Source organism: Pholcus phalangioides, unplaced genomic scaffold (genome assembly GCF_987345545.1).
Source record: "Pholcus phalangioides strain wild (caught in Gottingen) unplaced genomic scaffold, Ppha-v1.0 ptg000042l_1, whole genome shotgun sequence".
In the NCBI taxonomy this organism is placed as follows: Eukaryota; Metazoa; Arthropoda; class Arachnida; order Araneae; family Pholcidae; genus Pholcus; species Pholcus phalangioides.
Window position 1 is genome coordinate 6,289,973 of NW_028301628.1, and position 21,868 is coordinate 6,311,840.

Genomic DNA, 21,868 nt, shown 5'->3' on the forward strand with positions numbered 1-21,868 from the left:
AAAAATTACAAAATAGGGATTGGAAATTCGAAACCACGCCAAGAAGTTCCTTTTCTTAGATCTGATGCATATAAACGAAGATAATTTCAACGATTCTTCATTTTGTAAAAAATCATTTTTCTCATTGGCAGTGGAATTTTTTGTTCGTATCAGCAGGAAAAACAAGGAGCCAACAGCACGCGGTGTTCCCAGGTGGTCACCCACCCAAGTATTAGCAGCCCCGGATGTTGCTTAACTTCGGTGATCGGACGAGAACCGGTGTATTCAACATGGTATGGCCGTTGGCGATAACGTGAAGGAGTAAGGAAAAATCAGTGGAGAAAAAGAACAAAAGAGGGACCGAAAATTCGAAACCACGCCACGATGTTCCTTTTCTTAGAGCTGATGCATATAAACGAAGATTATTTCAACGATTCTTCATTTTGTAAAATTCATTTTTCTCATTGGCAGTGGTATTATTTGTTCTTATCAGTAGGAAAAACAAGGAGCCAACAGCACGCGGTGTTCCCAGGTGGTCGCCCACCCAAGTACTAGCAGCGCCCGATGTTGCTTAACTTCGGTGATCGGACGAGAACCGGTGTATTCAACATGGTATGGCCGTTGGCGATAACGTGAAGGAGTAATTAAAAATCAGTGGAGAAAAATTACAAAATAGGGATCGGAAATTCGAAACCACGCCATGAAGTTCCTTTTCTTAGATCTGATGCATATAAACGGATTTAATTTCAACGATTCTTCATTTTGTAAAATTCATTTATCTCATTGGCAGTGGTATTATTTGTTCGTATCAGTAGGAAAAACAAGGAGCCAACAGCACGCGGTGTTCCCAGGTGGTCACCCACCCAAGTATTAGCAGCGCCGGATGTTGCTTAACTTCGGTGATTGGACGAGAACCGGTGTATTCAACATGGTATGGCCGTTGGCGATCACGTGAAGGAGTAAGGAAAAATCAGTGGAGAAAAAGAACAAAAGAGGGACCGAAAATTCGAAACCACGACATGATGTTCCTTTTCTTAGAGCTGATGCATATAAACGAAGATTATTTCAACGATTCTTCATTTTGTAAAAAATCATTTTTCTCATTGGCAGTGGTATTATTTGTTCGTATGAGTAGGAAAAACAAGGAGCCAACAGCACGCGGTGTTCCCAGGTGGTCACCCACCCAAGTACTAGCAGCGCTCGATGTTGCTTAACTTCGGTGATCGGACGAGAACCGGTGTATTCAACATGGTATGGCTGTTGGCGATAACGCGAAGGAGTAATTAAAAATGAGTGGAGAAAAATTACAAAATAGGGATTGCAAATTCGAAACCACGCCAAGAAGTTCCTTTTCTTAGATCTGATGCATATAAACGAAGATAATTTCAACGATTCTTCATTTTGTAAAAAATCATTTTTCTCATTGGCAGTGGAATTTTTTGTTCGTATCAGCAGGAAAAACAAGGAGCCAACAGCACGCGGTGTTCCCAGGTGGTCACCCACCCAAGTATTAGCAGCCCCGGATGTTGCTTAACTTCGGTGATCGGACGAGAACCGGTGTATTCAACATGGTATGGCCGTTGGCGATAACGTGAAGGAGTAAGGAAAAATCAGTGGAGAAAAAGAACAAAAGAGGGACCGAAAATTCGAAACCACGCCACGATGTTCCTTTTCTTAGAGCTGATGCATATAAACGAAGATTATTTCAACGATTCTTCATTTTGTAAAATTCATTTTTCTCATTGGCAGTGGTATTATTTGTTCTTATCAGTAGGAAAAACAAGGAGCCAACAGCACGCGGTGTTCCCAGGTGGTCGCCCACCCAAGTACTAGCAGCGCCCGATGTTGCTTAACTTCGGTGATCGGACGAGAACCGGTGTATTCAACATGGTATGGCCGTTGGCGATAACGTGAAGGAGTAATTAAAAATCAGTGGAGAAAAATTACAAAATAGGGATCGGAAATTCGAAACCACGCCATGAAGTTCCTTTTCTTAGATCTGATGCATATAAACGGATTTAATTTCAACGATTCCTCATTTTGTAAAAAATCAGTTTTCTCATTGGCAGTGGTATTATTTGTTCGTATCAGTAGGAAAAACAAGGAGCCAACAGCACGCGGTGTTCCCAGGTGGTCACCCACCCAAGTACTAGCAGCGCCGGATGTTGCTTAACTTCGGTGATCGGACGAGAACCGGTGTATTCAACATGGTATGGCCGTTGGCGATAACGTGAAGGAGTAATTAAAAATCAGTGGAGAAAAATTACAAAATAGGGATTGGAAATTCGAAACTACGCCAAGAAGTTCCTGTTCTTAGATCTGATGCATATAAACGGAGATAATTTCAACCATTCTTCACTTTGTAAAAAATCATTTTTCTCATTGGCAGTGGAATTATTTGTTCGTATCAGCAGGAAAAACAAGGAGCCAACAGCAAGCGGTGTTACCAGGTAGTCACCCACCCAAGTATTAGACGCGCCGGATGTTGCTTAACTTCGGTGATCGGACGAGAACCGGTGTATTCAACATGGTATGGCCGTTGGCGATCACGTGAAGGAGTAAGGAAAAATCAGTGGAGAAAAATTACAAAATAGGGATCGGAAATTCGAAACCACGCCATGAAGTTCCTTTTCTTAGATCTGATGCATATAAACGGATTTAATTTCAACGATTCCTCATTTTGTAAAAAATCATTTTTCTCATTGGCAGTGGTATTATTTGTTCGTATCAGTAGGAAAAACAAGGAGCCAACAGCACGCGGTGTTCCCAGTTGGTCACCCACCCAAGTACTAGCAGCGCCCGATGTTGCTTAACTTCGGTGATCGGACGAGAACCGGTGTATTCAACATGGTATGGCTGTTGGCGATAACGTGAAGGAGTAATTAAAAATCAGTGGAGAAAAATTACAAAATAGGGATCGGAAATTCGAAACTACGCCAAGAAGTTCCTTTTCTTAGATCTGATGCATATAAACGGAGATAATTTCAACGATTCTTCATTTTGTAAAAAATCATTTTTCTCATTGGCAGTGGAATTATTTGTTCGTATCAGCAGGAAAAACAAGGAGCCAACAGCACGCGGTGTTCCCAGGTGGTCACCCACCCAAGTATTAGCAGCCCCGGATGTTGCTTAACTTCGGTGATCGGACGAGAACCGGTGTATTCAACATGGTATGGCCGTTGGCGATAACGTGAAGGAGTAAGGAAAAATCAGTGGAGAAAAAGAACAAAAGAGGGACCGAAAATTCGAAACCACGCCACGATGTTCCTTTTCTTAGAGCTGATGCATATAAACGAAGATTATTTCAACGATTCTTCATTTTGTAAAATTCATTTTTCTCATTGGCAGTGGTATTATTTGTTCTTATCAGTAGGAAAAACAAGGAGCCAACAGCACGCGGTGTTCCCAGGTGGTCGCCCACCCAAGTATTAGCAGCGCCCGATGTTGCTTAACTTCGGTGATCGGACGAGAACCGGTGTATTCAACATGGTATGGCCGTTGGCGATAACGTGAAGGAGTAATTAAAAATCAGTGGAGAAAAATTACAAAATAGGGATCGGAAATTCGAAACCACGCCATGAAGTTCCTTTTCTTAGATCTGATGCATATAAACGGATTTAATTTCAACGATTCCTCATTTTGTAAAAAATCATTTTTCTCATTGGCAGTGGTATTATTTGTTCGTATCAGTAGGAAAAACAAGGAGCCAACAGCACGCGGTGTTCCCAGGTGGTCACCCACCCAAGTATTAGCAGCGCCGGATGTTGCTTAACTTCGGTGATCGGACGAGAACCGGTGTATTCAACATGGTATGGCCGTTGGCGATCACGTGAAGGAGTAAGGAAAAATCAGTGGAGAAAAATTACAAAATAGGGATCGGAAATTCGAAACCACGCCATGAAGTTCCTTTTCTTAGATCTGATGCATATAAACGGATTTAATTTCAACGATTCCTCATTTTGTAAAAAATCATTTTTCTCATTGGCAGTGGTATTATTTGTTCGTATCAGTAGGAAAAACAAGGAGCCAACAGCATGCGGTGTTCCCAGGTGGTCACCCACCCAAGTACTAGCAGCGCCCGATGTTGCTTAACTTCGGTGATCGGACGAGAACCGGTGTATTCAACATGGTATGGCCGTTGGCGATAACGTGAAGGAGTAATTAAAAATCAGTGGAGAAAAATTACAAAATAGGGATCGGAAATTCGAAACTACGCCAAGAAGTTCCTTTTCTTAGATCTGATGCATATAAACGGAGATAATTTCAACGATTCTTCATTTTGTAAAAAATCATTTTTCTCATTGGCAGTGGAATTATTTGTTCGTATCAGCAGGAAAAACAAGGAGCCAACAGCACGCGGTGTTCCCAGGTGGTCGCCCACCGAAGTACTAGCAGCGCCCGATGTTGCTTAACTTCGGTGATCGGACGAGAACCGGTGTATTCAACATGGTATGGCCGTTGGCGATAACGTGAAGGAGTAATTAAAAATCAGTGGAGAAAAATTACAAAATAGGGATCGGAAATTCGAAACTACGCCAAGAAGTTCCTTTTCTTAGATCTGATGCATATAAACGGAGATAATTTCAACGATTCTTCATTTTGTAAAAAATCATTTTTCTCATTGGCAGTGGAATTATTTGTTCGTATCAGCAGGAAAAACAAGGAGCCAACAGCACGCGGTGTTCCCAGGTGGTCACCCACCCAAGTATTAGCAGCGCCGGATGTTGCTTAACTTCGGTGATCGGACGAGAACCGGTGTATTCAACATGGTATGGCCGTTGGCGATCACGTGAAGGAGTAAGGAAAAATCAGTGGAGAAAAAGAAGAAAAGAGGGACCGAAAATTCGAAACCACGCCACGATGTTCTTTTTCTTAGAGCTGATGCATATAAACGAAGATTATTTCAACGATTCTTCATTTTGTAAAATTCATTTTTCTCATTGGCAGTGGTGTTATTTGTTCTTATCAGTAGGAAAAACAAGGAGCCAACAGCACGCGGTGTTCCCAGGTGGTCGCCCACCCAAGTACTAGCAGCGCCCGATGTTGCTTAACTTCGGTGATCGGACGAGAACCGGTGTATTCAACATGGTATGGCCGTTGGCGATAACGTGAAGGAGTAATTAAAAATCAGTGGAGAAAAATTACAAAATAGGGATCGCAAATTCGAAACCACGCCATGAAAATCCTTTTCTTAGATCTGATGCATATAAACGGAGATAATTTCAACGATTCTTCATTTTGTAAAAAATCATTTTTCTCATTGGCAGTGGTATTATTTGTTCGTATCAGCAGGAAAAACAAGGAGCCAACAGCACGCGGTGTTCCCAGGTGGTCACCCACCCAAGTACTAGCAGCGCCCGATGTTGCTTAACTTCGGTGATCGGTCGAGAACCGGTGTATTCAAAATGGTATGGCCGTTGGCGATAACGTGAAGGAGTAAAGAAAAATCAGTGGAGACAAAGAATAAAATTGGGATCGGAAATTCGTAACCACGCCATGAAGTTCGTTTTCTTAGATCTGATGCATATAAACGGAGATAATTTCAACGATTCTTCATTTTGTAAAAAATCATTTTTCTCATTGGCAGATGTATTATTTGTTCTTGTCAGTAGGAAAAACAAGGAGCCAACTGCACGCGGTTTTCCCAGGTGTTCACCCACCCAAGTACTAGCAGCGCCTGATGATGCTTAACTTCGGTGATCGGACGAGAACCGGTGTATTCAACATGGTATGGCCGTTGGCGATAACGTGAAGGAGTAATTAAAAATCAGTGGAGAAAAATTACAAAATAGGGATTGAAAATTCGAAACTACGCCATGAAGTTCCTTTTCTTAGATCTGATGCATATAAACGGAGATAATTTCAACTATTCTTCATTTTGTAAAAAATCATTTTTCTCATTGGCAGTGGAATTATTTGTTCGTATCAGCAGGAAAAACAAGGAGCCAACAGCACGCGGTGTTCCCAGGTGGTCACCCACCCAAGTATTAGCAGCCCCGGATGTTGCTTAACTTCGGTGATCGGACGAGAACCGGTGTATTCAACATGGTATGGCCGTTGGCGATAACGTGAAGGAGTAAGGAAAAATCAGTGGAGAAAAAGAACAAAAGAGGGACCGAAAATTCGAAACCACGCCACGATGTTCCTTTTCTTAGAGCTGATGCATATAAACGAAGATTATTTCAACGATTCTTCATTTTGTAAAATTCATTTTTCTCATTGGCAGTGGTGTTATTTGTTCTTATCAGTAGGAAAAACAAGGAGCCAACAGCACGCGGTGTTCCCAGGTGGTCGCCCACCCAAGTACTAGCAGCGCCCGATGTTGCTTAACTTCGGTGATCGGTCGAGAACCGGTGTATTCAACATGGTATGGCCGTTGGCGATAACGTGAAGGAGTAATTAAAAATCAGTGGAGAAAAATTACAAAATAGGGATCGGAAATTCGAAACCACGCCATGAAGTTCCTTTTCTTAGATCTGATGCATATAAACGGAGATAATTTCAACGATTCTTCATTTTGTAAAAAATCATTTTTCTCATTGGCAGTGGTATTATTTGTTCGTATCAGCAGGAAAAACAAGGAGCCAACAGCACGCGGTGTTCCCAGGTGGTCACCCACCCAAGTACTAGCAGCGCCCGATGTTGCTTAACTTCGGTGATCGGTCGAGAACCGGTGTATTCAAAATGGTATGGCCGTTGGCGATAACGTAAAGGAGTAAAGAAAAATCAGTGGAGACAAAGAATAAAATTGGGATCGGAAATTCGTAACCACGCCATGAAGTTCGTTTTCTTAGATCTGATGCATATAAACGGAGATAATTTCAACTATTCTTCATTTTGTAAAAAATCATTTTTCTCATTGGCAGTGGAATTATTTGTTCGTATCAGCAGGAAAAACAAGGAGCCAACAGCACGCGGTGTTCCCAGGTGGTCACCTACCCAAGTATTAGCAGCCCCGGATGTTGCTTAACTTCGGTGATCGGACGAGAACCGGTGTATTCAACATGGTATGGCCGTTGGCGATAACGTGAAGGAGTAAGGAAAAATCAGTGGAGAAAAAGAACAAAAGAGGGACCAAAAATTCGAAACCACGCCACGATGTTCCTTTTCTTAGAGCTGATGCATATAAACGAAGATTATTTCAACGATTCTTCATTTTGTAAAATTCATTTTTCTCATTGGCAGTGGTGTTATTTGTTCTTATCAGTAGGAAAAACAAGGAGCCAACAGCACGCGGTGTTCCCAGGTGGTCGCCCACCCAAGTACTAGCAGCGCCCGATGTTGCTTAACTTCGGTGATCGGACGAGAACCGGTGTATTCAACATGGTATGGCCGTTGGCGATAACGTGAAGGAGTAATTAAAAATCAGTGGAGAAAAATTACAAAATAGGGATCGGAAATTCGAAACCACGCCATGAAGTTCCTTTTCTTAGATCTGATGCATATAAACGGATTTAATTTCAACGATTCCTCATTTTGTAAAAAATCATTTTTCTCATTGGCAGTGGTATTATTTGTTCGTATCAGTAGGAAAAACAAGGAGCCAACAGCACGCGGTGTTCCCAGGTGGTCACCCACCCAAGTATTAGCAGCCCCGGATGTTGCTTAACTTCGGTGATCGGACGAGAACCGGTGTATTCAACATGGTATGGCCGTTGGCGATAACGTGAAGGAGTAAGGAAAAATCAGTGGAGAAAAAGAACAAAAGAGGGACCGAAAATTCGAAACCACGCCACGATGTTCCTTTTCTTAGAGCTGATGCATATAAACGAAGATTATTTCAACGATTCTTCATTTTGTAAAATTCATTTTTCTCATTGGCAGTGGTGTTATTTGTTCTTATCAGTAGGAAAAACAAGGAGCCAACAGCACGCGGTGTTCCCAGGTGGTCGCCCACCCAAGTACTAGCAGCGCCCGATGTTGCTTAACTTCGGTGATCGGACGAGAACCGGTGTATTCAACATGGTATGGCCGTTGGCGATAACGTGAAGGAGTAATTAAAAATCAGTGGAGAAAAGTTACAAAATAGGGATCGGAAATTCGAAACCACGCCATGAAGTTCCTTTTCTTAGATCTGATGCATATAAACGGATTTAATTTCAACGATTCCTCATTTTGTAAAAAATCATTTTTCTCATTGGCAGTGGTATTATTTGTTCGTATCAGTAGGAAAAACAAGGAGCCAACAGCACGCGGTGTTCCCAGGTGGTCACCCACCCAAGTACTAGCAGCGCCCGATGTTGCTTAACTTCGGTGATCGGACGAGAACCGGTGTATTCAACATGGTATGGCTGTTGGCGATAATGGGGAAGGAGTAATTAAAAATGAGTGGAGAAAAATTACAAAATAGGGATTGGAAATTCGAAACTACGCCAAGAAGTTCCTGTTCTTAGATCTCATGCATATAAAAGGAGATAATTTCAACGATTCTTCATTTTGTAAAAAATCATTTTTCTCATTGGCAGTGGAATTATTTGTTCGTATCAGCAGGAAAAACAAGGAGCCAACAGCACGCGGTGTTCCCAGGTGGTCACCCACCCAAGTATTAGCAGCGCCGGATGTTGCTTAACTTCGGTGATCGGACGAGAACCGGTGTATTCAACATGGTATGGCCGTTGGCGATCACGTGAAGGAGTAAGGAAAAATCAGTGGAGAAAAAGAATAAAATTGGGATCGGAAATTCGTAACCACGCCATGAAGTTCGTTTTCTTATATCTGATGCATATAAACGGAGATAATTTCAACGATTCTTCATTTTGTAAAAAATCATTTTTCTCATTGGCAGATGTATTATTTGTTCTTGACAGTAGGAAAAACAAGGAGCCAACAGCACGCGGTGTTCCCAGGTGGTCACCCACCTAAGTACTAGCAGCGCCCGATGTTGCTTAACTTCGGTGATCGGACGAGAACCGGTCTATTCAACATGGTATGGCCGTTGGCGATAACTTGAAGGAGTAATTAAAAATGAGCGGAGAATAATTACAAAATAGGGATCGGAAATTCGAAACCACGCCATGAAGTTCCTTTTCTTAGATCTGATGCATATAAACGGATTTAATTTCAACGATTCCTCATTTTGTAAAAAATCATTTTTCTCATTGGCAGTGGAATTATTTGTTCGTATCAGCAGGAAAAACAAGGAGCCAACAGCACGCGGTGTTCCCAGGTGGTCACCCACCCAAGTACTAGCAGCGCCCGATGTTGCTTAACTTCGGTGATCGGACGAGAACCGGTGTATTCAACATGGTATGGCCGTTGGCGATCACGTGAAGGAGTAAGGAAAAATCAGTGGAGAAAAAGAACAAAAGAGGGACCGAAAATTCGAAACCACGCCACGATGTTCCTTTTCTTAGAGCTGATGCATATAAACGAAGATTATTTCAACGATTCTTAATTTTGTAAAATTCATTTTTCTCATTGGCAGTGGTATTATTTGTTCTTATCAGTAGGGAAAACAAGGAGCAAACAGCACGCGGTGTTCCCAGGTGGTCACCCACCGAAGTACTAGCAGCGTACGATGTTGCTTAACTTCGGTGATCGGACGAGAACCGGTGAATTCAACATGGTATGGCCGTTGGCGATAACGTGAAGGAGTAATTAAAAATCAGTGGAGAAAAATTACAAAATAGGGATTGGAAATTCGAAACTACGCCATGAAGTTCCTTTTCTTAGATCTGATGCATATAAACGGAGATAATTTCAACGATTCTTCATTTTGTAAAAAATCATTTTTCTCATTGGCAGTGGAATTATTTGTTCGTATCAGCAGGAAAAACAAGGAGCCAACAGCACGCGGTGTTCCCAGGTGGTCACCCACCCAAGTATTAGCAGCCCCGGATGTTGCTTAACTTCGGTGATCGGACGAGAACCGGTGTATTCAACATGGTATGGCCGTTGGCGATCACGTGAAGGAGTAAGGAAAAATCAGTGGAGAAAAAAAACAAAAGAGGGACCGAAAATTCGAAACCACGCCATGATGTTCCTTTTCTTAGAGCTGATGCATATAAACGAAGATTATTTCAACGATTCTTCATTTTGTAAAAAATCATTTTTCTCATTGGCAGTGGTATTATTTGTTCGTATGAGTAGGAAAAACAAGGAGCCAACAGCACGCGGTGTTCCCAGGTGGTCACCCACCCAAGTACTAGCAGCGCCCGATGTTGCTTAACTTCGGTGATCGGACGAGAACCGGTGTATTCAACATGGTATGGCTGTTGGCGATAACGCGAAGGAGTAATTAAAAATGAGTGGAGAAAAATTACAAAATAGGGATTGGAAATTCGAAACCACGCCAAGAAGTTCCTTTTCTTAGATCTGATGCATATAAACGAAGATAATTTCAACGATTCTTCATTTTGTAAAAAATCATTTTTCTCATTGGCAGTGGAATTTTTTGTTCGTATCAGCAGGAAAAACAAGGAGCCAACAGCACGCGGTGTTCCCAGGTGGTCACCCACCCAAGTATTAGCAGCCCCGGATGTTGCTTAACTTCGGTGATCGGACGAGAACCGGTGTATTCAACATGGTATGGCCGTTGGCGATAACGTGAAGGAGTAAGGAAAAATCAGTGGAGAAAAAGAACAAAAGAGGGACCGAAAATTCGAAACCACGCCACGATGTTCCTTTTCTTAGAGCTGATGCATATAAACGAAGATTATTTCAACGATTCTTCATTTTGTAAAATTCATTTTTCTCATTGGCAGTGGTGTTATTTGTTCTTATCAGTAGGAAAAACAAGGAGCCAACAGCACGCGGTGTTCCCAGGTGGTCGCCCACCCAAGTACTAGCAGCGCCCGATGTTGCTTAACTTCGGTGATCGGACGAGAACCGGTGTATTCAACATGGTATGGCCGTTGGCGATAACGTGAAGGAGTAATTAAAAATCAGTGGAGAAAAGTTACAAAATAGGGATCGGAAATTCGAAACCACGCCATGAAGTTCCTTTTCTTAGATCTGATGCATATAAACGGATTTAATTTCAACGATTCCTCATTTTGTAAAAAATCATTTTTCTCATTGGCAGTGGTATTATTTGTTCGTATCAGTAGGAAAAACAAGGAGCCAACAGCACGCGGTGTTTTCAGGTGGTCACCCACCCAAGTACTAGCAGCGCCCGATGTTGCTTAACTTCGGTGATCGGACGAGAACCGGTGTATTCAACATGGTATGGCTGTTGGCGATAATGGGGAAGGAGTAATTAAAAATGAGTGGAGAAAAATTACAAAATAGGGATTGGAAATTCGAAACTACGCCAAGAAGTTCCTGTTCTTAGATCTGATGCATATAAAAGGAGATAATTTCAACGATTCTTCATTTTGTAAAAAATCATTTTTCTCATTGGCAGTGGAATTATTTGTTCGTATCAGCAGGAAAAACAAGGAGCCAACAGCACGCGGTGTTCCCAGGTGGTCACCCACCCAAGTATTAGCAGCGCCGGATGTTGCTTAACTTCGGTGATCGGACGAGAACCGGTGTATTCAACATGGTATGGCCGTTGGCGATCACGTGAAGGAGTAAGGAAAAATCAGTGGAGAAAAAGAATAAAATTGGGATCGGAAATTCGTAACCACGCCATGAAGTTCGTTTTCTTATATCTGATGCATATAAACGGAGATAATTTCAACGATTCTTCATTTTGTAAAAAATCATTTTTCTCATTGGCAGATGTATTATTTGTTCTTGTCAGTAGGAAAAACAAGGAGCCAACAGCACGCGGTGTTCCCAGGTGGTCACCCACCTAAGTACTAGCAGCGCCCGATGTTGCTTAACTTCGGTGATCGGACGAGAACCGGTCTATTCAACATGGTATGGCCGTTGGCGATAACTTGAAGGAGTAATTAAAAATGAGCGGAGAATAATTACAAAATAGGGATCGGAAATTCGAAACCACGCCATGAAGTTCCTTTTCTTAGATCTGATGCATATAAACGGATTTAATTTCAACGATTCCTCATTTTGTAAAAAATCATTTTTCTCATTGGCAGTGGAATTATTTGTTCGTATCAGCAGGAAAAACAAGGAGCCAACAGCACGCGGTGTTCCCAGGTGGTCACCCACCCAAGTACTAGCAGCGCCCGATGTTGCTTAACTTCGGTGATCGGACGAGAACCGGTGTATTCAACATGGTATGGCCGTTGGCGATCACGTGAAGGAGTAAGGAAAAATCAGTGGAGAAAAAGAACAAAAGATTGACCGAAAATTCGAAACCACGCCACGATGTTCCTTTTCTTAGAGCTGATGCATATAAACGAAGATTATTTCAACGATTCTTAATTTTGTAAAATTCATTTTTCTCATTGGCAGTGGTATTATTTGTTCTTATCAGTAGGGAAAACAAGGAGCAAACAGCACGCGGTGTTCCCAGGTGGTCACCCACCGAAGTACTAGCAGCGTACGATGTTGCTTAACTTCGGTGATCGGACGAGAACCGGTGAATTCAACATGGTATGGCCGTTGGCGATAACGTGAAGGAGTAATTAAAAATCAGTGGAGAAAAATTACAAAATAGGGATTGGAAATTCGAAACTACGCCATGAAGTTCCTTTTCTTAGATCTGATGCATATAAACGGAGATAATTTCAACGATTCTTCATTTTGTAAAAAATCATTTTTCTCATTGGCAGTGGAATTATTTGTTCGTATCAGCAGGAAAAACAAGGAGCCAACAGCACGCGGTGTTCCCAGGTGGTCACCCACCCAAGTATTAGCAGCCCCGGATGTTGCTTAACTTCGGTGATCGGACGAGAACCGGTGTATTCAACATGGTATGGCCGTTGGCGATCACGTGAAGGAGTAAGGAAAAATCAGTGGAGAAAAAGAACAAAAGAGGGACCGAAAATTCGAAACCACGCCATGATGTTCCTTTTCTTAGAGCTGATGCATATAAACGAAGATTATTTCAACGATTCTTCATTTTGTAAAAAATCATTTTTCTCATTGGCAGTGGTATTATTTGTTCGTATGAGTAGGAAAAACAAGGAGCCAACAGCACGCGGTGTTCCCAGGTGGTCACCCACCCAAGTACTAGCAGCACCCGATGTTGCTTAACTTCGGTGATCGGACGAGAACCGGTGTATTCAACATGGTATGGCTGTTGGCGATAACGCGAAGGAGTAATTAAAAATGAGTGGAGAAAAATTACAAAATAGGGATTGGAAATTCGAAACCACGCCAAGAAGTTCCTTTTCTTAGATCTGATGCATATAAACGAAGATAATTTCAACGATTCTTCATTTTGTAAAAAATCATTTTTCTCATTGGCAGTGGAATTTTTTGTTCGTATCAGCAGGAAAAACAAGGAGCCAACAGCACGCGGTGTTCCCAGGTGGTCACCCACCCAAGTATTAGCAGCCCCGGATGTTGCTTAACTTCGGTGATCGGACGAGAACCGGTGTATTCAACATGGTATGGCCGTTGGCGATAACGTGAAGGAGTAAGGAAAAATCAGTGGAGAAAAAGAACAAAAGAGGGACCGAAAATTCGAAACCACGCCACGATGTTCCTTTTCTTAGAGCTGATGCATATAAACGAAGATTATTTCAACGATTCTTCATTTTGTAAAATTCATTTTTCTCATTGGCAGTGGTATTATTTGTTCTTATCAGTAGGAAAAACAAGGAGCCAACAGCACGCGGTGTTCCCAGGTGGTCGCCCACCCAAGTACTAGCAGCGCCCGATGTTGCTTAACTTCGGTGATCGGACGAGAACCGGTGTATTCAACATGGTATGGCCGTTGGCGATAACGTGAAGGAGTAATTAAAAATCAGTGGAGAAAAATTACAAAATAGGGATCGGAAATTCGAAACCACGCCATGAAGTTCCTTTTCTTAGATCTGATGCATATAAACGGATTTAATTTCAACGATTCCTCATTTTGTAAAAAATCATTTATCTCATTGGCAGTGGTATTATTTGTTCGTATCAGTAGGAAAAACAAGGAGCCAACAGCACGCGGTGTTCCCAGGTGGTCACCCACCCAAGTACTAGAAGCGCCGGATGTTGCTTAACTTCGGTGATCGGACGAGAACCGGTGTATTCAACATGGTATGGCCGTTGGCGATAACGTGAAGGAGTAATTAAAAATCAGTGGAGAAAAATTACAAAATAGGGATTGGAAATTCGAAACTACGCCAAGAAGTTCCTGTTCTTAGATCTGATGCATATAAACGGAGATAATTTCAACCATTCTTCATTTTGTAAAAAATCATTTTTCTCATTGGCAGTGGAATTATTTGTTCGTATCAGCAGGAAAAACAAGGAGACAACAGCAAGCGGTGTTACCAGGTAGTCACCCACCCAAGTATTAGCAGCGCCGGATGTTGCTTAACTTCGGTGATTGGACGAGAACCGGTGTATTCAACATGGTATGGCCGTTGGCGATCACGTGAAGGAGTAAGGAAAAATCAGTGGAGAAAAAGAACAAAAGAGGGACCGAAAATTCGAAACCACGACATGATGTTCCTTTTCTTAGAGCTGATGCATATAAACGAAGATTATTTCAACGATTCTTCATTTTGTAAAAAATCATTTTTCTCATTGGCAGTGGTATTATTTGTTCGTATGAGTAGGAAAAACAAGGAGCCAACAGCACGCGGTGTTCCCAGGTGGTCACCCACCCAAGTACTAGCAGCGCTCGATGTTGCTTAACTTCGGTGATCGGACGAGAACCGGTGTATTCAACATGGTATGGCTGTTGGCGATAACGCGAAGGAGTAATTAAAAATGAGTGGAGAAAAATTACAAAATAGGGATTGCAAATTCGAAACCACGCCAAGAAGTTCCTTTTCTTAGATCTGATGCATATAAACGAAGATAATTTCAACGATTCTTCATTTTGTAAAAAATCATTTTTCTCATTGGCAGTGGAATTTTTTGTTCGTATCAGCAGGAAAAACAAGGAGCCAACAGCACGCGGTGTTCCCAGGTGGTCACCCACCCAAGTATTAGCAGCCCCGGATGTTGCTTAACTTCGGTGATCGGACGAGAACCGGTGTATTCAACATGGTATGGCCGTTGGCGATAACGTGAAGGAGTAAGGAAAAATCAGTGGAGAAAAAGAACAAAAGAGGGACCGAAAATTCGAAACCACGCCACGATGTTCCTTTTCTTAGAGCTGATGCATATAAACGAAGATTATTTCAACGATTCTTCATTTTGTAAAATTCATTTTTCTCATTGGCAGTGGTATTATTTGTTCTTATCAGTAGGAAAAACAAGGAGCCAACAGCACGCGGTGTTCCCAGGTGGTCGCCCACCCAAGTACTAGCAGCGCCCGATGTTGCTTAACTTCGGTGATCGGACGAGAACCGGTGTATTCAACATGGTATGGCCGTTGGCGATAACGTGAAGGAGTAATTAAAAATCAGTGGAGAAAAATTACAAAATAGGGATCGGAAATTCGAAACCACGCCATGAAGTTCCTTTTCTTAGATCTGATGCATATAAACGGATTTAATTTCAACGATTCCTCATTTTGTAAAAAATCAGTTTTCTCATTGGCAGTGGTATTATTTGTTCGTATCAGTAGGAAAAACAAGGAGCCAACAGCACGCGGTGTTCCCAGGTGGTCACCCACCCAAGTACTAGCAGCGCCGGATGTTGCTTAACTTCGGTGATCGGACGAGAACCGGTGTATTCAACATGGTATGGCCGTTGGCGATAACGTGAAGGAGTAATTAAAAATCAGTGGAGAAAAATTACAAAATAGGGATTGGAAATTCGAAACTACGCCAAGAAGTTCCTGTTCTTAGATCTGATGCATATAAACGGAGATAATTTCAACCATTCTTCATTTTGTAAAAAATCATTTTTCTCATTGGCAGTGGAATTATTTGTTCGTATCAGCAGGAAAAACAAGGAGCCAACAGCAAGCGGTGTTACCAGGTAGTCACCCACCCAAGTATTAGACGCGCCGGATGTTGCTTAACTTCGGTGATCGGACGAGAACCGGTGTATTCAACATGGTATGGCCGTTGGCGATCACGTGAAGGAGTAAGGAAAAATCAGTGGAGAAAAATTACAAAATAGGGATCGGAAATTCGAAACCACGCCATGAAGTTCCTTTTCTTAGATCTGATGCATATAAACGGATTTAATTTCAACGATTCCTCATTTTGTAAAAAATCATTTTTCTCATTGGCAGTGGTATTATTTGTTCGTATCAGTAGGAAAAACAAGGAGCCAACAGCACGCGGTGTTCCCAGTTGGTCACCCACCCAAGTACTAGCAGCGCCCGATGTTGCTTAACTTCGGTGATCGGACGAGAACCGGTGTATTCAACATGGTATGGCTGTTGGCGATAACGTGAAGGAGTAATTAAAAATCAGTGGAGAAAAATTACAAAATAGGGATCGGAAATTCGAAACTACGCCAAGAAGTTCCTTTTCTTAGATCTGATGCATATAAACGGAGATAATTTCAACGATTCTTCATTTTGTAAAAAATCATTTTTCTCATTGGCAGTGGAATTATTTGTTCGTATCAGCAGGAAAAACAAGGAGCCAACAGCACGCGGTGTTCCCAGGTGGTCACCCACCCAAGTATTAGCAGCCCCGGATGTTGCTTAACTTCGGTGATCGGACGAGAACCGGTGTATTCAACATGGTATGGCCGTTGGCGATAACGTGAAGGAGTAAGGAAAAATCAGTGGAGAAAAAGAACAAAAGAGGGACCGAAAATTCGAAACCACGCCACGATGTTCCTTTTCTTAGAGCTGATGCATATAAACGAAGATTATTTCAACGATTCTTCATTTTGTAAAATTCATTTTTCTCATTGGCAGTGGTATTATTTGTTCTTATCAGTAGGAAAAACAAGGAGCCAACAGCACGCGGTGTTCCCAGGTGGTCGCCCACCCAAGTACTAGCAGCGCCCGATGTTGCTTAACTTCGGTGATCGGACGAGAACCGGTGTATTCAACATGGTATGGCCGTTGGCGATAACGTGAAGGAGTAATTAAAAATCAGTGGAGAAAAATTACAAAATAGGGATCGGAAATTCGAAACCACGCCATGAAGTTCCTTTTCTTAGATCTGATGCATATAAACGGATTTAATTTCAACGATTCCTCATTTTGTAAAAAATCATTTTTCTCATTGGCAGTGGTATTATTTGTTCGTATCAGTAGGAAAAACAAGGAGCCAACAGCACGCGGTGTTCCCAGGTGGTCACCCACCCAAGTATTAGCAGCGCCGGATGTTGCTTAACTTCGGTGATCGGACGAGAACCGGTGTATTCAACATGGTATGGCCGTTGGCGATCACGTGAAGGAGTAAGGAAAAATCAGTGGAGAAAAATTACAAAATAGGGATCGGAAATTCGAAACCACGCCATGAAGTTCCTTTTCTTAGATCTGATGCATATAAACGGATTTAATTTCAACGATTCCTCATTTTGTAAAAAATCATTTTTCTCATTGGCAGTGGTATTATTTGTTCGTATCAGTAGGAAAAACAAGGAGCCAACAGCATGCGGTGTTCCCAGGTGGTCACCCACCCAAGTACTAGCAGCGCCCGATGTTGCTTAACTTCGGTGATCGGACGAGAACCGGTGTATTCAACATGGTATGGCCGTTGGCGATAACGTGAAGGAGTAATTAAAAATCAGTGGAGAAAAATTACAAAATAGGGATCGGAAATTCGAAACTACGCCAAGAAGTTCCTTTTCTTAGATCTGATGCATATAAACGGAGATAATTTCAACGATTCTTCATTTTGTAAAAAATCATTTTTCTCATTGGCAGTGGAATTATTTGTTCGTATCAGCAGGAAAAACAAGGAGCCAACAGCACGCGGTGTTCCCAGGTGGTCGCCCACCGAAGTACTAGCAGCGCCCGATGTTGCTTAACTTCGGTGATCGGACGAGAACCGGTGTATTCAACATGGTATGGCCGTTGGCGATAACGTGAAGGAGTAATTAAAAATCAGTGGAGAAAAATTACAAAATAGGGATCGGAAATTCGAAACTACGCCAAGAAGTTCCTTTTCTTAGATCTGATGCATATAAACGGAGATAATTTCAACGATTCTTCATTTTGTAAAAAATCATTTTTCTCATTGGCAGTGGAATTATTTGTTCGTATCAGCAGGAAAAACAAGGAGCCAACAGCACGCGGTGTTCCCAGGTGGTCACCCACCCAAGTATTAGCAGCGCCGGATGTTGCTTAACTTCGGTGATCGGACGAGAACCGGTGTATTCAACATGGTATGGCCGTTGGCGATCACGTGAAGGAGTAAGGAAAAATCAGTGGAGAAAAAGAAGAAAAGAGGGACCGAAAATTCGAAACCACGCCACGATGTTCTTTTTCTTAGAGCTGATGCATATAAACGAAGATTATTTCAACGATTCTTCATTTTGTAAAATTCATTTTTCTCATTGGCAGTGGTGTTATTTGTTCTTATCAGTAGGAAAAACAAGGAGCCAACAGCACGCGGTGTTCCCAGGTGGTCGCCCACCCAAGTACTAGCAGCGCCCGATGTTGCTTAACTTCGGTGATCGGACGAGAACCGGTGTATTCAACATGGTATGGCCGTTGGCGATAACGTGAAGGAGTAATTAAAAATCAGTGGAGAAAAATTACAAAATAGGGATCGGAAATTCGAAACCACGCCATGAAAATCCTTTTCTTAGATCTGATGCATATAAACGGAGATAATTTCAACGATTCTTCATTTTGTAAAAAATCATTTTTCTCATTGGCAGTGGTATTATTTGTTCGTATCAGCAGGAAAAACAAGGAGCCAACAGCACGCGGTGTTCCCAGGTGGTCACCCACCCAAGTACTAGCAGCGCCCGATGTTGCTTAACTTCGGTGATCGGTCGAGAACCGGTGTATTCAAAATGGTATGGCCGTTGGCGATAACGTGAAGGAGTAAAGAAAAATCAGTGGAGACAAAGAATAAAATTGGGATCGGAAATTCGTAACCACGCCATGAAGTTCGTTTTCTTAGATCTGATGCATATAAACGGAGATAATTTCAACGATTCTTCATTTTGTAAAAAATCATTTTTCTCATTGGCAGTGGAATTATTTGTTCGTATCAGCAGGAAAAACAAGGAGCCAACAGCAAGCGGTGTTACCAGGTAGTCACCCACCCAAGTATTAGACGCGCCGGATGTTGCTTAACTTCGGTGATCGGACGAGAACCGGTGTATTCAACATGGTATGGCCGTTGGCGATCACGTGAAGGAGTAAGGAAAAATCAGTGGAGAAAAATTACAAAATAGGGATCGGAAATTCGAAACCACGCCATGAAGTTCCTTTTCTTAGATCTGATGCATATAAACGGATTTAATTTCAACGATTCCTCATTTTGTAAAAAATCATTTTTCTCATTGGCAGTGGTATTATTTGTTCGTATCAGTAGGAAAAACAAGGAGCCAACAGCACGCGGTGTTCCCAGTTGGTCACCCACCCAAGTACTAGCAGCGCCCGATGTTGCTTAACTTCGGTGATCGGACGAGAACCGGTGTATTCAACATGGTATGGCTGTTGGCGATAACGTGAAGGAGTAATTAAAAATCAGTGGAGAAAAATTACAAAATAGGGATCGGAAATTCGAAACTACGCCAAGAAGTTCCTTTTCTTAGATCTGATGCATATAAACGGAGATAATTTCAACGATTCTTCATTTTGTAAAAAATCATTTTTCTCATTGGCAGTGGAATTATTTGTTCGTATCAGCAGGAAAAACAAGGAGCCAACAGCACGCGGTGTTCCCAGGTGGTCACCCACCCAAGTATTAGCAGCCCCGGATGTTGCTTAACTTCGGTGATCGGACGAGAACCGGTGTATTCAACATGGTATGGCCGTTGGCGATAACGTGAAGGAGTAAGGAAAAATCAGTGGAGAAAAAGAACAAAAGAGGGACCGAAAATTCGAAACCACGCCACGATGTTCCTTTTCTTAGAGCTGATGCATATAAACGAAGATTATTTCAACGATTCTTCATTTTGTAAAATTCATTTTTCTCATTGGCAGTGGTATTATTTGTTCTTATCAGTAGGAAAAACAAGGAGCCAACAGCACGCGGTGTTCCCAGGTGGTCGCCCACCCAAGTACTAGCAGCGCCCGATGTTGCTTAACTTCGGTGATCGGACGAGAACCGGTGTATTCAACATGGTATGGCCGTTGGCGATAACGTGAAGGAGTAATTAAAAATCAGTGGAGAAAAATTACAAAATAGGGATCGGAAATTCGAAACCACGCCATGAAGTTCCTTTTCTTAGATCTGATGCATATAAACGGATTTAATTTCAACGATTCCTCATTTTGTAAAAAATCATTTTTCTCATTGGCAGTGGTATTATTTGTTCGTATCAGTAGGAAAAACAAGGAGCCAACAGCACGCGGTGTTCCCAGGTGGTCACCCACCCAAGTATTAGCAGCGCCGGATGTTGCTTAACTTCGGTGATCGGACGAGAACCGGTGTATTCAACATGGTATGGCCGTTGGCGATCACGTGAAGGAGTAAGGAAAAATCAGTGGAGAAAAATTACAAAATAGGGATCGGAAATTCGAAACCACGCCATGAAGTTCCTTTTCTTAGATCTGATGCATATAAACGGATTTAATTTCAACGATTCCTCATTTTGTAAAAAATCATTTTTCTCATTGGCAGTGGTATTATTTGTTCGTATCAGTAGGAAAAACAAGGAGCCAACAGCATGCGGTGTTCCCAGGTGGTCACCCACCCAAGTACTAGCAGCGCCCGATGTTGCTTAACTTCGGTGATCGGACGAGAACCGGTGTATTCAACATGGTATGGCCGTTGGCGATAACGTGAAGGAGTAATTAAAAATCAGTGGAGAAAAATTACAAAATAGGGATCGGAAATTCGAAACTACGCCAAGAAGTTCCTTTTCTTAGATCTGATGCATATAAACGGAGATAATTTCAACGATTCTTCATTTTGTAAAAAATCATTTTTCTCATTGGCAGTGGAATTATTTGTTCGTATCAGCAGGAAAAACAAGGAGCCAACAGCACGCGGTGTTCCCAGGTGGTCGCCCACCGAAGTACTAGCAGCGCCCGATGTTGCTTAACTTCGGTGATCGGACGAGAACCGGTGTATTCAACATGGTATGGCCGTTGGCGATAACGTGAAGGAGTAATTAAAAATCAGTGGAGAAAAATTACAAAATAGGGATCGGAAATTCGAAACTACGCCAAGAAGTTCCTTTTCTTAGATCTGATGCATATAAACGGAGATAATTTCAACGATTCTTCATTTTGTAAAAAATCATTTTTCTCATTGGCAGTGGAATTATTTGTTCGTATCAGCAGGAAAAACAAGGAGCCAACAGCACGCGGTGTTCCCAGGTGGTCACCCACCCAAGTATTAGCAGCGCCGGATGTTGCTTAACTTCGGTGATCGGACGAGAACCGGTGTATTCAACATGGTATGGCCGTTGGCGATCACGTGAAGGAGTAAGGAAAAATCAGTGGAGAAAAAGAAGAAAAGAGGGACCGAAAATTCGAAACCACGCCACGATGTTCTTTTTCTTAGAGCTGATGCATATAAACGAAGATTATTTCAACGATTCTTCATTTTGTAAAATTCATTTTTCTCATTGGCAGTGGTGTTATTTGTTCTTATCAGTAGGAAAAACAAGGAGCCAACAGCACGCGGTGTTCCCAGGTGGTCGCCCACCCAAGTACTAGCAGCGCCCGATGTTGCTTAACTTCGGTGATCGGACGAGAACCGGTGTATTCAACATGGTATGGCCGTTGGCGATAACGTGAAGGAGTAATTAAAAATCAGTGGAGAAAAATTACAAAATAGGGATCGGAAATTCGAAACCACGCCATGAAAATCCTTTTCTTAGATCTGATGCATATAAACGGAGATAATTTCAACGATTCTTCATTTTGTAAAAAATCATTTTTCTC

General features: G+C 42.1%; 47 non-coding genes and 21 pseudogenes across 47 annotated transcripts; all 68 read right to left on the reverse strand.

The window, feature by feature from the left end:
* Window positions 1-167: 167 nt before the first annotated feature.
* On the reverse strand, window positions 168-286 carry LOC149063995 (5S ribosomal RNA; annotated as a pseudogene).
* Window positions 287-486: 200 nt separating this feature from the next.
* LOC149063996 (5S ribosomal RNA) lies at window positions 487-605 on the reverse strand. The gene has a single exon (XR_016195815.1). It is a non-coding gene; the product is annotated as a 5S ribosomal RNA (ribosomal RNA).
* Window positions 606-805: 200 nt separating this feature from the next.
* On the reverse strand, window positions 806-924 carry LOC149063997 (5S ribosomal RNA; annotated as a pseudogene).
* A 201-nt stretch (window positions 925-1,125) lies between these two features.
* Window positions 1,126-1,244, reverse strand: LOC149063998 (5S ribosomal RNA). Its single transcript, XR_016195937.1, has one exon. It is a non-coding gene; the product is annotated as a 5S ribosomal RNA (ribosomal RNA).
* A 201-nt stretch (window positions 1,245-1,445) lies between these two features.
* On the reverse strand, window positions 1,446-1,564 carry LOC149063999 (5S ribosomal RNA; annotated as a pseudogene).
* A 200-nt stretch (window positions 1,565-1,764) lies between these two features.
* LOC149064000 (5S ribosomal RNA) lies at window positions 1,765-1,883 on the reverse strand. Its single transcript, XR_016195816.1, has one exon. It is a non-coding gene; the product is annotated as a 5S ribosomal RNA (ribosomal RNA).
* A 201-nt stretch (window positions 1,884-2,084) lies between these two features.
* Window positions 2,085-2,203, reverse strand: LOC149064001 (5S ribosomal RNA). The gene has a single exon (XR_016195954.1). It is a non-coding gene; the product is annotated as a 5S ribosomal RNA (ribosomal RNA).
* Window positions 2,204-2,404: 201 nt separating this feature from the next.
* On the reverse strand, window positions 2,405-2,523 carry LOC149064002 (5S ribosomal RNA; annotated as a pseudogene).
* Window positions 2,524-2,724: 201 nt separating this feature from the next.
* On the reverse strand, window positions 2,725-2,843 carry LOC149064003 (5S ribosomal RNA). The gene has a single exon (XR_016195860.1). It is a non-coding gene; the product is annotated as a 5S ribosomal RNA (ribosomal RNA).
* Window positions 2,844-3,044: 201 nt separating this feature from the next.
* Window positions 3,045-3,163, reverse strand: LOC149064004 (5S ribosomal RNA; annotated as a pseudogene).
* Window positions 3,164-3,363: 200 nt separating this feature from the next.
* LOC149064005 (5S ribosomal RNA) lies at window positions 3,364-3,482 on the reverse strand. Its single transcript, XR_016195942.1, has one exon. It is a non-coding gene; the product is annotated as a 5S ribosomal RNA (ribosomal RNA).
* Window positions 3,483-3,683: 201 nt separating this feature from the next.
* Window positions 3,684-3,802, reverse strand: LOC149064006 (5S ribosomal RNA). Its single transcript, XR_016196056.1, has one exon. It is a non-coding gene; the product is annotated as a 5S ribosomal RNA (ribosomal RNA).
* A 201-nt stretch (window positions 3,803-4,003) lies between these two features.
* On the reverse strand, window positions 4,004-4,122 carry LOC149064007 (5S ribosomal RNA). Its single transcript, XR_016195909.1, has one exon. It is a non-coding gene; the product is annotated as a 5S ribosomal RNA (ribosomal RNA).
* Window positions 4,123-4,323: 201 nt separating this feature from the next.
* Window positions 4,324-4,442, reverse strand: LOC149064008 (5S ribosomal RNA). The gene has a single exon (XR_016195850.1). It is a non-coding gene; the product is annotated as a 5S ribosomal RNA (ribosomal RNA).
* Window positions 4,443-4,643: 201 nt separating this feature from the next.
* LOC149064009 (5S ribosomal RNA) lies at window positions 4,644-4,762 on the reverse strand. The gene has a single exon (XR_016196057.1). It is a non-coding gene; the product is annotated as a 5S ribosomal RNA (ribosomal RNA).
* A 200-nt stretch (window positions 4,763-4,962) lies between these two features.
* LOC149064010 (5S ribosomal RNA) lies at window positions 4,963-5,081 on the reverse strand. Its single transcript, XR_016195817.1, has one exon. It is a non-coding gene; the product is annotated as a 5S ribosomal RNA (ribosomal RNA).
* A 201-nt stretch (window positions 5,082-5,282) lies between these two features.
* Window positions 5,283-5,401, reverse strand: LOC149064011 (5S ribosomal RNA). The gene has a single exon (XR_016195991.1). It is a non-coding gene; the product is annotated as a 5S ribosomal RNA (ribosomal RNA).
* A 201-nt stretch (window positions 5,402-5,602) lies between these two features.
* LOC149064012 (5S ribosomal RNA) lies at window positions 5,603-5,721 on the reverse strand (annotated as a pseudogene).
* A 201-nt stretch (window positions 5,722-5,922) lies between these two features.
* LOC149064013 (5S ribosomal RNA) lies at window positions 5,923-6,041 on the reverse strand (annotated as a pseudogene).
* Window positions 6,042-6,241: 200 nt separating this feature from the next.
* On the reverse strand, window positions 6,242-6,360 carry LOC149064014 (5S ribosomal RNA). Its single transcript, XR_016195934.1, has one exon. It is a non-coding gene; the product is annotated as a 5S ribosomal RNA (ribosomal RNA).
* Window positions 6,361-6,561: 201 nt separating this feature from the next.
* Window positions 6,562-6,680, reverse strand: LOC149064015 (5S ribosomal RNA). Its single transcript, XR_016195992.1, has one exon. It is a non-coding gene; the product is annotated as a 5S ribosomal RNA (ribosomal RNA).
* Window positions 6,681-6,881: 201 nt separating this feature from the next.
* Window positions 6,882-7,000, reverse strand: LOC149064016 (5S ribosomal RNA; annotated as a pseudogene).
* Window positions 7,001-7,200: 200 nt separating this feature from the next.
* Window positions 7,201-7,319, reverse strand: LOC149064017 (5S ribosomal RNA). Its single transcript, XR_016195819.1, has one exon. It is a non-coding gene; the product is annotated as a 5S ribosomal RNA (ribosomal RNA).
* Window positions 7,320-7,520: 201 nt separating this feature from the next.
* LOC149064018 (5S ribosomal RNA) lies at window positions 7,521-7,639 on the reverse strand (annotated as a pseudogene).
* Window positions 7,640-7,839: 200 nt separating this feature from the next.
* On the reverse strand, window positions 7,840-7,958 carry LOC149064019 (5S ribosomal RNA). The gene has a single exon (XR_016195820.1). It is a non-coding gene; the product is annotated as a 5S ribosomal RNA (ribosomal RNA).
* Window positions 7,959-8,159: 201 nt separating this feature from the next.
* On the reverse strand, window positions 8,160-8,278 carry LOC149064020 (5S ribosomal RNA). Its single transcript, XR_016195797.1, has one exon. It is a non-coding gene; the product is annotated as a 5S ribosomal RNA (ribosomal RNA).
* Window positions 8,279-8,480: 202 nt separating this feature from the next.
* Window positions 8,481-8,599, reverse strand: LOC149064021 (5S ribosomal RNA). The gene has a single exon (XR_016196058.1). It is a non-coding gene; the product is annotated as a 5S ribosomal RNA (ribosomal RNA).
* A 201-nt stretch (window positions 8,600-8,800) lies between these two features.
* LOC149064022 (5S ribosomal RNA) lies at window positions 8,801-8,919 on the reverse strand. The gene has a single exon (XR_016195946.1). It is a non-coding gene; the product is annotated as a 5S ribosomal RNA (ribosomal RNA).
* A 201-nt stretch (window positions 8,920-9,120) lies between these two features.
* LOC149064023 (5S ribosomal RNA) lies at window positions 9,121-9,239 on the reverse strand. Its single transcript, XR_016196007.1, has one exon. It is a non-coding gene; the product is annotated as a 5S ribosomal RNA (ribosomal RNA).
* Window positions 9,240-9,439: 200 nt separating this feature from the next.
* On the reverse strand, window positions 9,440-9,558 carry LOC149064024 (5S ribosomal RNA; annotated as a pseudogene).
* Window positions 9,559-9,759: 201 nt separating this feature from the next.
* LOC149064025 (5S ribosomal RNA) lies at window positions 9,760-9,878 on the reverse strand (annotated as a pseudogene).
* A 201-nt stretch (window positions 9,879-10,079) lies between these two features.
* On the reverse strand, window positions 10,080-10,198 carry LOC149064026 (5S ribosomal RNA). The gene has a single exon (XR_016195798.1). It is a non-coding gene; the product is annotated as a 5S ribosomal RNA (ribosomal RNA).
* A 201-nt stretch (window positions 10,199-10,399) lies between these two features.
* On the reverse strand, window positions 10,400-10,518 carry LOC149064027 (5S ribosomal RNA; annotated as a pseudogene).
* A 200-nt stretch (window positions 10,519-10,718) lies between these two features.
* On the reverse strand, window positions 10,719-10,837 carry LOC149064028 (5S ribosomal RNA). The gene has a single exon (XR_016195821.1). It is a non-coding gene; the product is annotated as a 5S ribosomal RNA (ribosomal RNA).
* A 201-nt stretch (window positions 10,838-11,038) lies between these two features.
* Window positions 11,039-11,157, reverse strand: LOC149064029 (5S ribosomal RNA). Its single transcript, XR_016195943.1, has one exon. It is a non-coding gene; the product is annotated as a 5S ribosomal RNA (ribosomal RNA).
* Window positions 11,158-11,359: 202 nt separating this feature from the next.
* LOC149064030 (5S ribosomal RNA) lies at window positions 11,360-11,478 on the reverse strand. Its single transcript, XR_016196059.1, has one exon. It is a non-coding gene; the product is annotated as a 5S ribosomal RNA (ribosomal RNA).
* A 201-nt stretch (window positions 11,479-11,679) lies between these two features.
* LOC149064031 (5S ribosomal RNA) lies at window positions 11,680-11,798 on the reverse strand. The gene has a single exon (XR_016195947.1). It is a non-coding gene; the product is annotated as a 5S ribosomal RNA (ribosomal RNA).
* Window positions 11,799-11,999: 201 nt separating this feature from the next.
* On the reverse strand, window positions 12,000-12,118 carry LOC149064032 (5S ribosomal RNA). Its single transcript, XR_016196018.1, has one exon. It is a non-coding gene; the product is annotated as a 5S ribosomal RNA (ribosomal RNA).
* A 200-nt stretch (window positions 12,119-12,318) lies between these two features.
* On the reverse strand, window positions 12,319-12,437 carry LOC149064033 (5S ribosomal RNA; annotated as a pseudogene).
* Window positions 12,438-12,638: 201 nt separating this feature from the next.
* LOC149064034 (5S ribosomal RNA) lies at window positions 12,639-12,757 on the reverse strand (annotated as a pseudogene).
* A 201-nt stretch (window positions 12,758-12,958) lies between these two features.
* LOC149064035 (5S ribosomal RNA) lies at window positions 12,959-13,077 on the reverse strand. The gene has a single exon (XR_016195897.1). It is a non-coding gene; the product is annotated as a 5S ribosomal RNA (ribosomal RNA).
* Window positions 13,078-13,278: 201 nt separating this feature from the next.
* Window positions 13,279-13,397, reverse strand: LOC149064036 (5S ribosomal RNA; annotated as a pseudogene).
* Window positions 13,398-13,597: 200 nt separating this feature from the next.
* On the reverse strand, window positions 13,598-13,716 carry LOC149064037 (5S ribosomal RNA). The gene has a single exon (XR_016195822.1). It is a non-coding gene; the product is annotated as a 5S ribosomal RNA (ribosomal RNA).
* A 201-nt stretch (window positions 13,717-13,917) lies between these two features.
* Window positions 13,918-14,036, reverse strand: LOC149064038 (5S ribosomal RNA). Its single transcript, XR_016196046.1, has one exon. It is a non-coding gene; the product is annotated as a 5S ribosomal RNA (ribosomal RNA).
* Window positions 14,037-14,237: 201 nt separating this feature from the next.
* Window positions 14,238-14,356, reverse strand: LOC149064039 (5S ribosomal RNA; annotated as a pseudogene).
* Window positions 14,357-14,557: 201 nt separating this feature from the next.
* Window positions 14,558-14,676, reverse strand: LOC149064040 (5S ribosomal RNA). Its single transcript, XR_016195938.1, has one exon. It is a non-coding gene; the product is annotated as a 5S ribosomal RNA (ribosomal RNA).
* Window positions 14,677-14,877: 201 nt separating this feature from the next.
* LOC149064041 (5S ribosomal RNA) lies at window positions 14,878-14,996 on the reverse strand (annotated as a pseudogene).
* Window positions 14,997-15,196: 200 nt separating this feature from the next.
* LOC149064042 (5S ribosomal RNA) lies at window positions 15,197-15,315 on the reverse strand. Its single transcript, XR_016195823.1, has one exon. It is a non-coding gene; the product is annotated as a 5S ribosomal RNA (ribosomal RNA).
* Window positions 15,316-15,516: 201 nt separating this feature from the next.
* On the reverse strand, window positions 15,517-15,635 carry LOC149064043 (5S ribosomal RNA). Its single transcript, XR_016195955.1, has one exon. It is a non-coding gene; the product is annotated as a 5S ribosomal RNA (ribosomal RNA).
* A 201-nt stretch (window positions 15,636-15,836) lies between these two features.
* Window positions 15,837-15,955, reverse strand: LOC149064044 (5S ribosomal RNA; annotated as a pseudogene).
* Window positions 15,956-16,156: 201 nt separating this feature from the next.
* On the reverse strand, window positions 16,157-16,275 carry LOC149064045 (5S ribosomal RNA). The gene has a single exon (XR_016195861.1). It is a non-coding gene; the product is annotated as a 5S ribosomal RNA (ribosomal RNA).
* A 201-nt stretch (window positions 16,276-16,476) lies between these two features.
* LOC149064046 (5S ribosomal RNA) lies at window positions 16,477-16,595 on the reverse strand (annotated as a pseudogene).
* A 200-nt stretch (window positions 16,596-16,795) lies between these two features.
* On the reverse strand, window positions 16,796-16,914 carry LOC149064047 (5S ribosomal RNA). Its single transcript, XR_016195824.1, has one exon. It is a non-coding gene; the product is annotated as a 5S ribosomal RNA (ribosomal RNA).
* A 201-nt stretch (window positions 16,915-17,115) lies between these two features.
* Window positions 17,116-17,234, reverse strand: LOC149064048 (5S ribosomal RNA). Its single transcript, XR_016196060.1, has one exon. It is a non-coding gene; the product is annotated as a 5S ribosomal RNA (ribosomal RNA).
* Window positions 17,235-17,435: 201 nt separating this feature from the next.
* LOC149064049 (5S ribosomal RNA) lies at window positions 17,436-17,554 on the reverse strand. The gene has a single exon (XR_016195910.1). It is a non-coding gene; the product is annotated as a 5S ribosomal RNA (ribosomal RNA).
* Window positions 17,555-17,755: 201 nt separating this feature from the next.
* On the reverse strand, window positions 17,756-17,874 carry LOC149064050 (5S ribosomal RNA). Its single transcript, XR_016195852.1, has one exon. It is a non-coding gene; the product is annotated as a 5S ribosomal RNA (ribosomal RNA).
* A 201-nt stretch (window positions 17,875-18,075) lies between these two features.
* On the reverse strand, window positions 18,076-18,194 carry LOC149064051 (5S ribosomal RNA). The gene has a single exon (XR_016196061.1). It is a non-coding gene; the product is annotated as a 5S ribosomal RNA (ribosomal RNA).
* A 200-nt stretch (window positions 18,195-18,394) lies between these two features.
* On the reverse strand, window positions 18,395-18,513 carry LOC149064052 (5S ribosomal RNA). Its single transcript, XR_016195825.1, has one exon. It is a non-coding gene; the product is annotated as a 5S ribosomal RNA (ribosomal RNA).
* A 201-nt stretch (window positions 18,514-18,714) lies between these two features.
* LOC149064053 (5S ribosomal RNA) lies at window positions 18,715-18,833 on the reverse strand. The gene has a single exon (XR_016195993.1). It is a non-coding gene; the product is annotated as a 5S ribosomal RNA (ribosomal RNA).
* A 201-nt stretch (window positions 18,834-19,034) lies between these two features.
* On the reverse strand, window positions 19,035-19,153 carry LOC149064054 (5S ribosomal RNA; annotated as a pseudogene).
* A 201-nt stretch (window positions 19,154-19,354) lies between these two features.
* LOC149064055 (5S ribosomal RNA) lies at window positions 19,355-19,473 on the reverse strand. Its single transcript, XR_016195863.1, has one exon. It is a non-coding gene; the product is annotated as a 5S ribosomal RNA (ribosomal RNA).
* A 201-nt stretch (window positions 19,474-19,674) lies between these two features.
* LOC149064056 (5S ribosomal RNA) lies at window positions 19,675-19,793 on the reverse strand (annotated as a pseudogene).
* A 200-nt stretch (window positions 19,794-19,993) lies between these two features.
* Window positions 19,994-20,112, reverse strand: LOC149064057 (5S ribosomal RNA). The gene has a single exon (XR_016195826.1). It is a non-coding gene; the product is annotated as a 5S ribosomal RNA (ribosomal RNA).
* A 201-nt stretch (window positions 20,113-20,313) lies between these two features.
* Window positions 20,314-20,432, reverse strand: LOC149064058 (5S ribosomal RNA). The gene has a single exon (XR_016196063.1). It is a non-coding gene; the product is annotated as a 5S ribosomal RNA (ribosomal RNA).
* Window positions 20,433-20,633: 201 nt separating this feature from the next.
* Window positions 20,634-20,752, reverse strand: LOC149064059 (5S ribosomal RNA). The gene has a single exon (XR_016195911.1). It is a non-coding gene; the product is annotated as a 5S ribosomal RNA (ribosomal RNA).
* A 201-nt stretch (window positions 20,753-20,953) lies between these two features.
* Window positions 20,954-21,072, reverse strand: LOC149064060 (5S ribosomal RNA). The gene has a single exon (XR_016195853.1). It is a non-coding gene; the product is annotated as a 5S ribosomal RNA (ribosomal RNA).
* A 201-nt stretch (window positions 21,073-21,273) lies between these two features.
* Window positions 21,274-21,392, reverse strand: LOC149064061 (5S ribosomal RNA). The gene has a single exon (XR_016196064.1). It is a non-coding gene; the product is annotated as a 5S ribosomal RNA (ribosomal RNA).
* Window positions 21,393-21,592: 200 nt separating this feature from the next.
* LOC149064062 (5S ribosomal RNA) lies at window positions 21,593-21,711 on the reverse strand. Its single transcript, XR_016195827.1, has one exon. It is a non-coding gene; the product is annotated as a 5S ribosomal RNA (ribosomal RNA).
* Window positions 21,712-21,868: the final 157 nt, after the last annotated feature.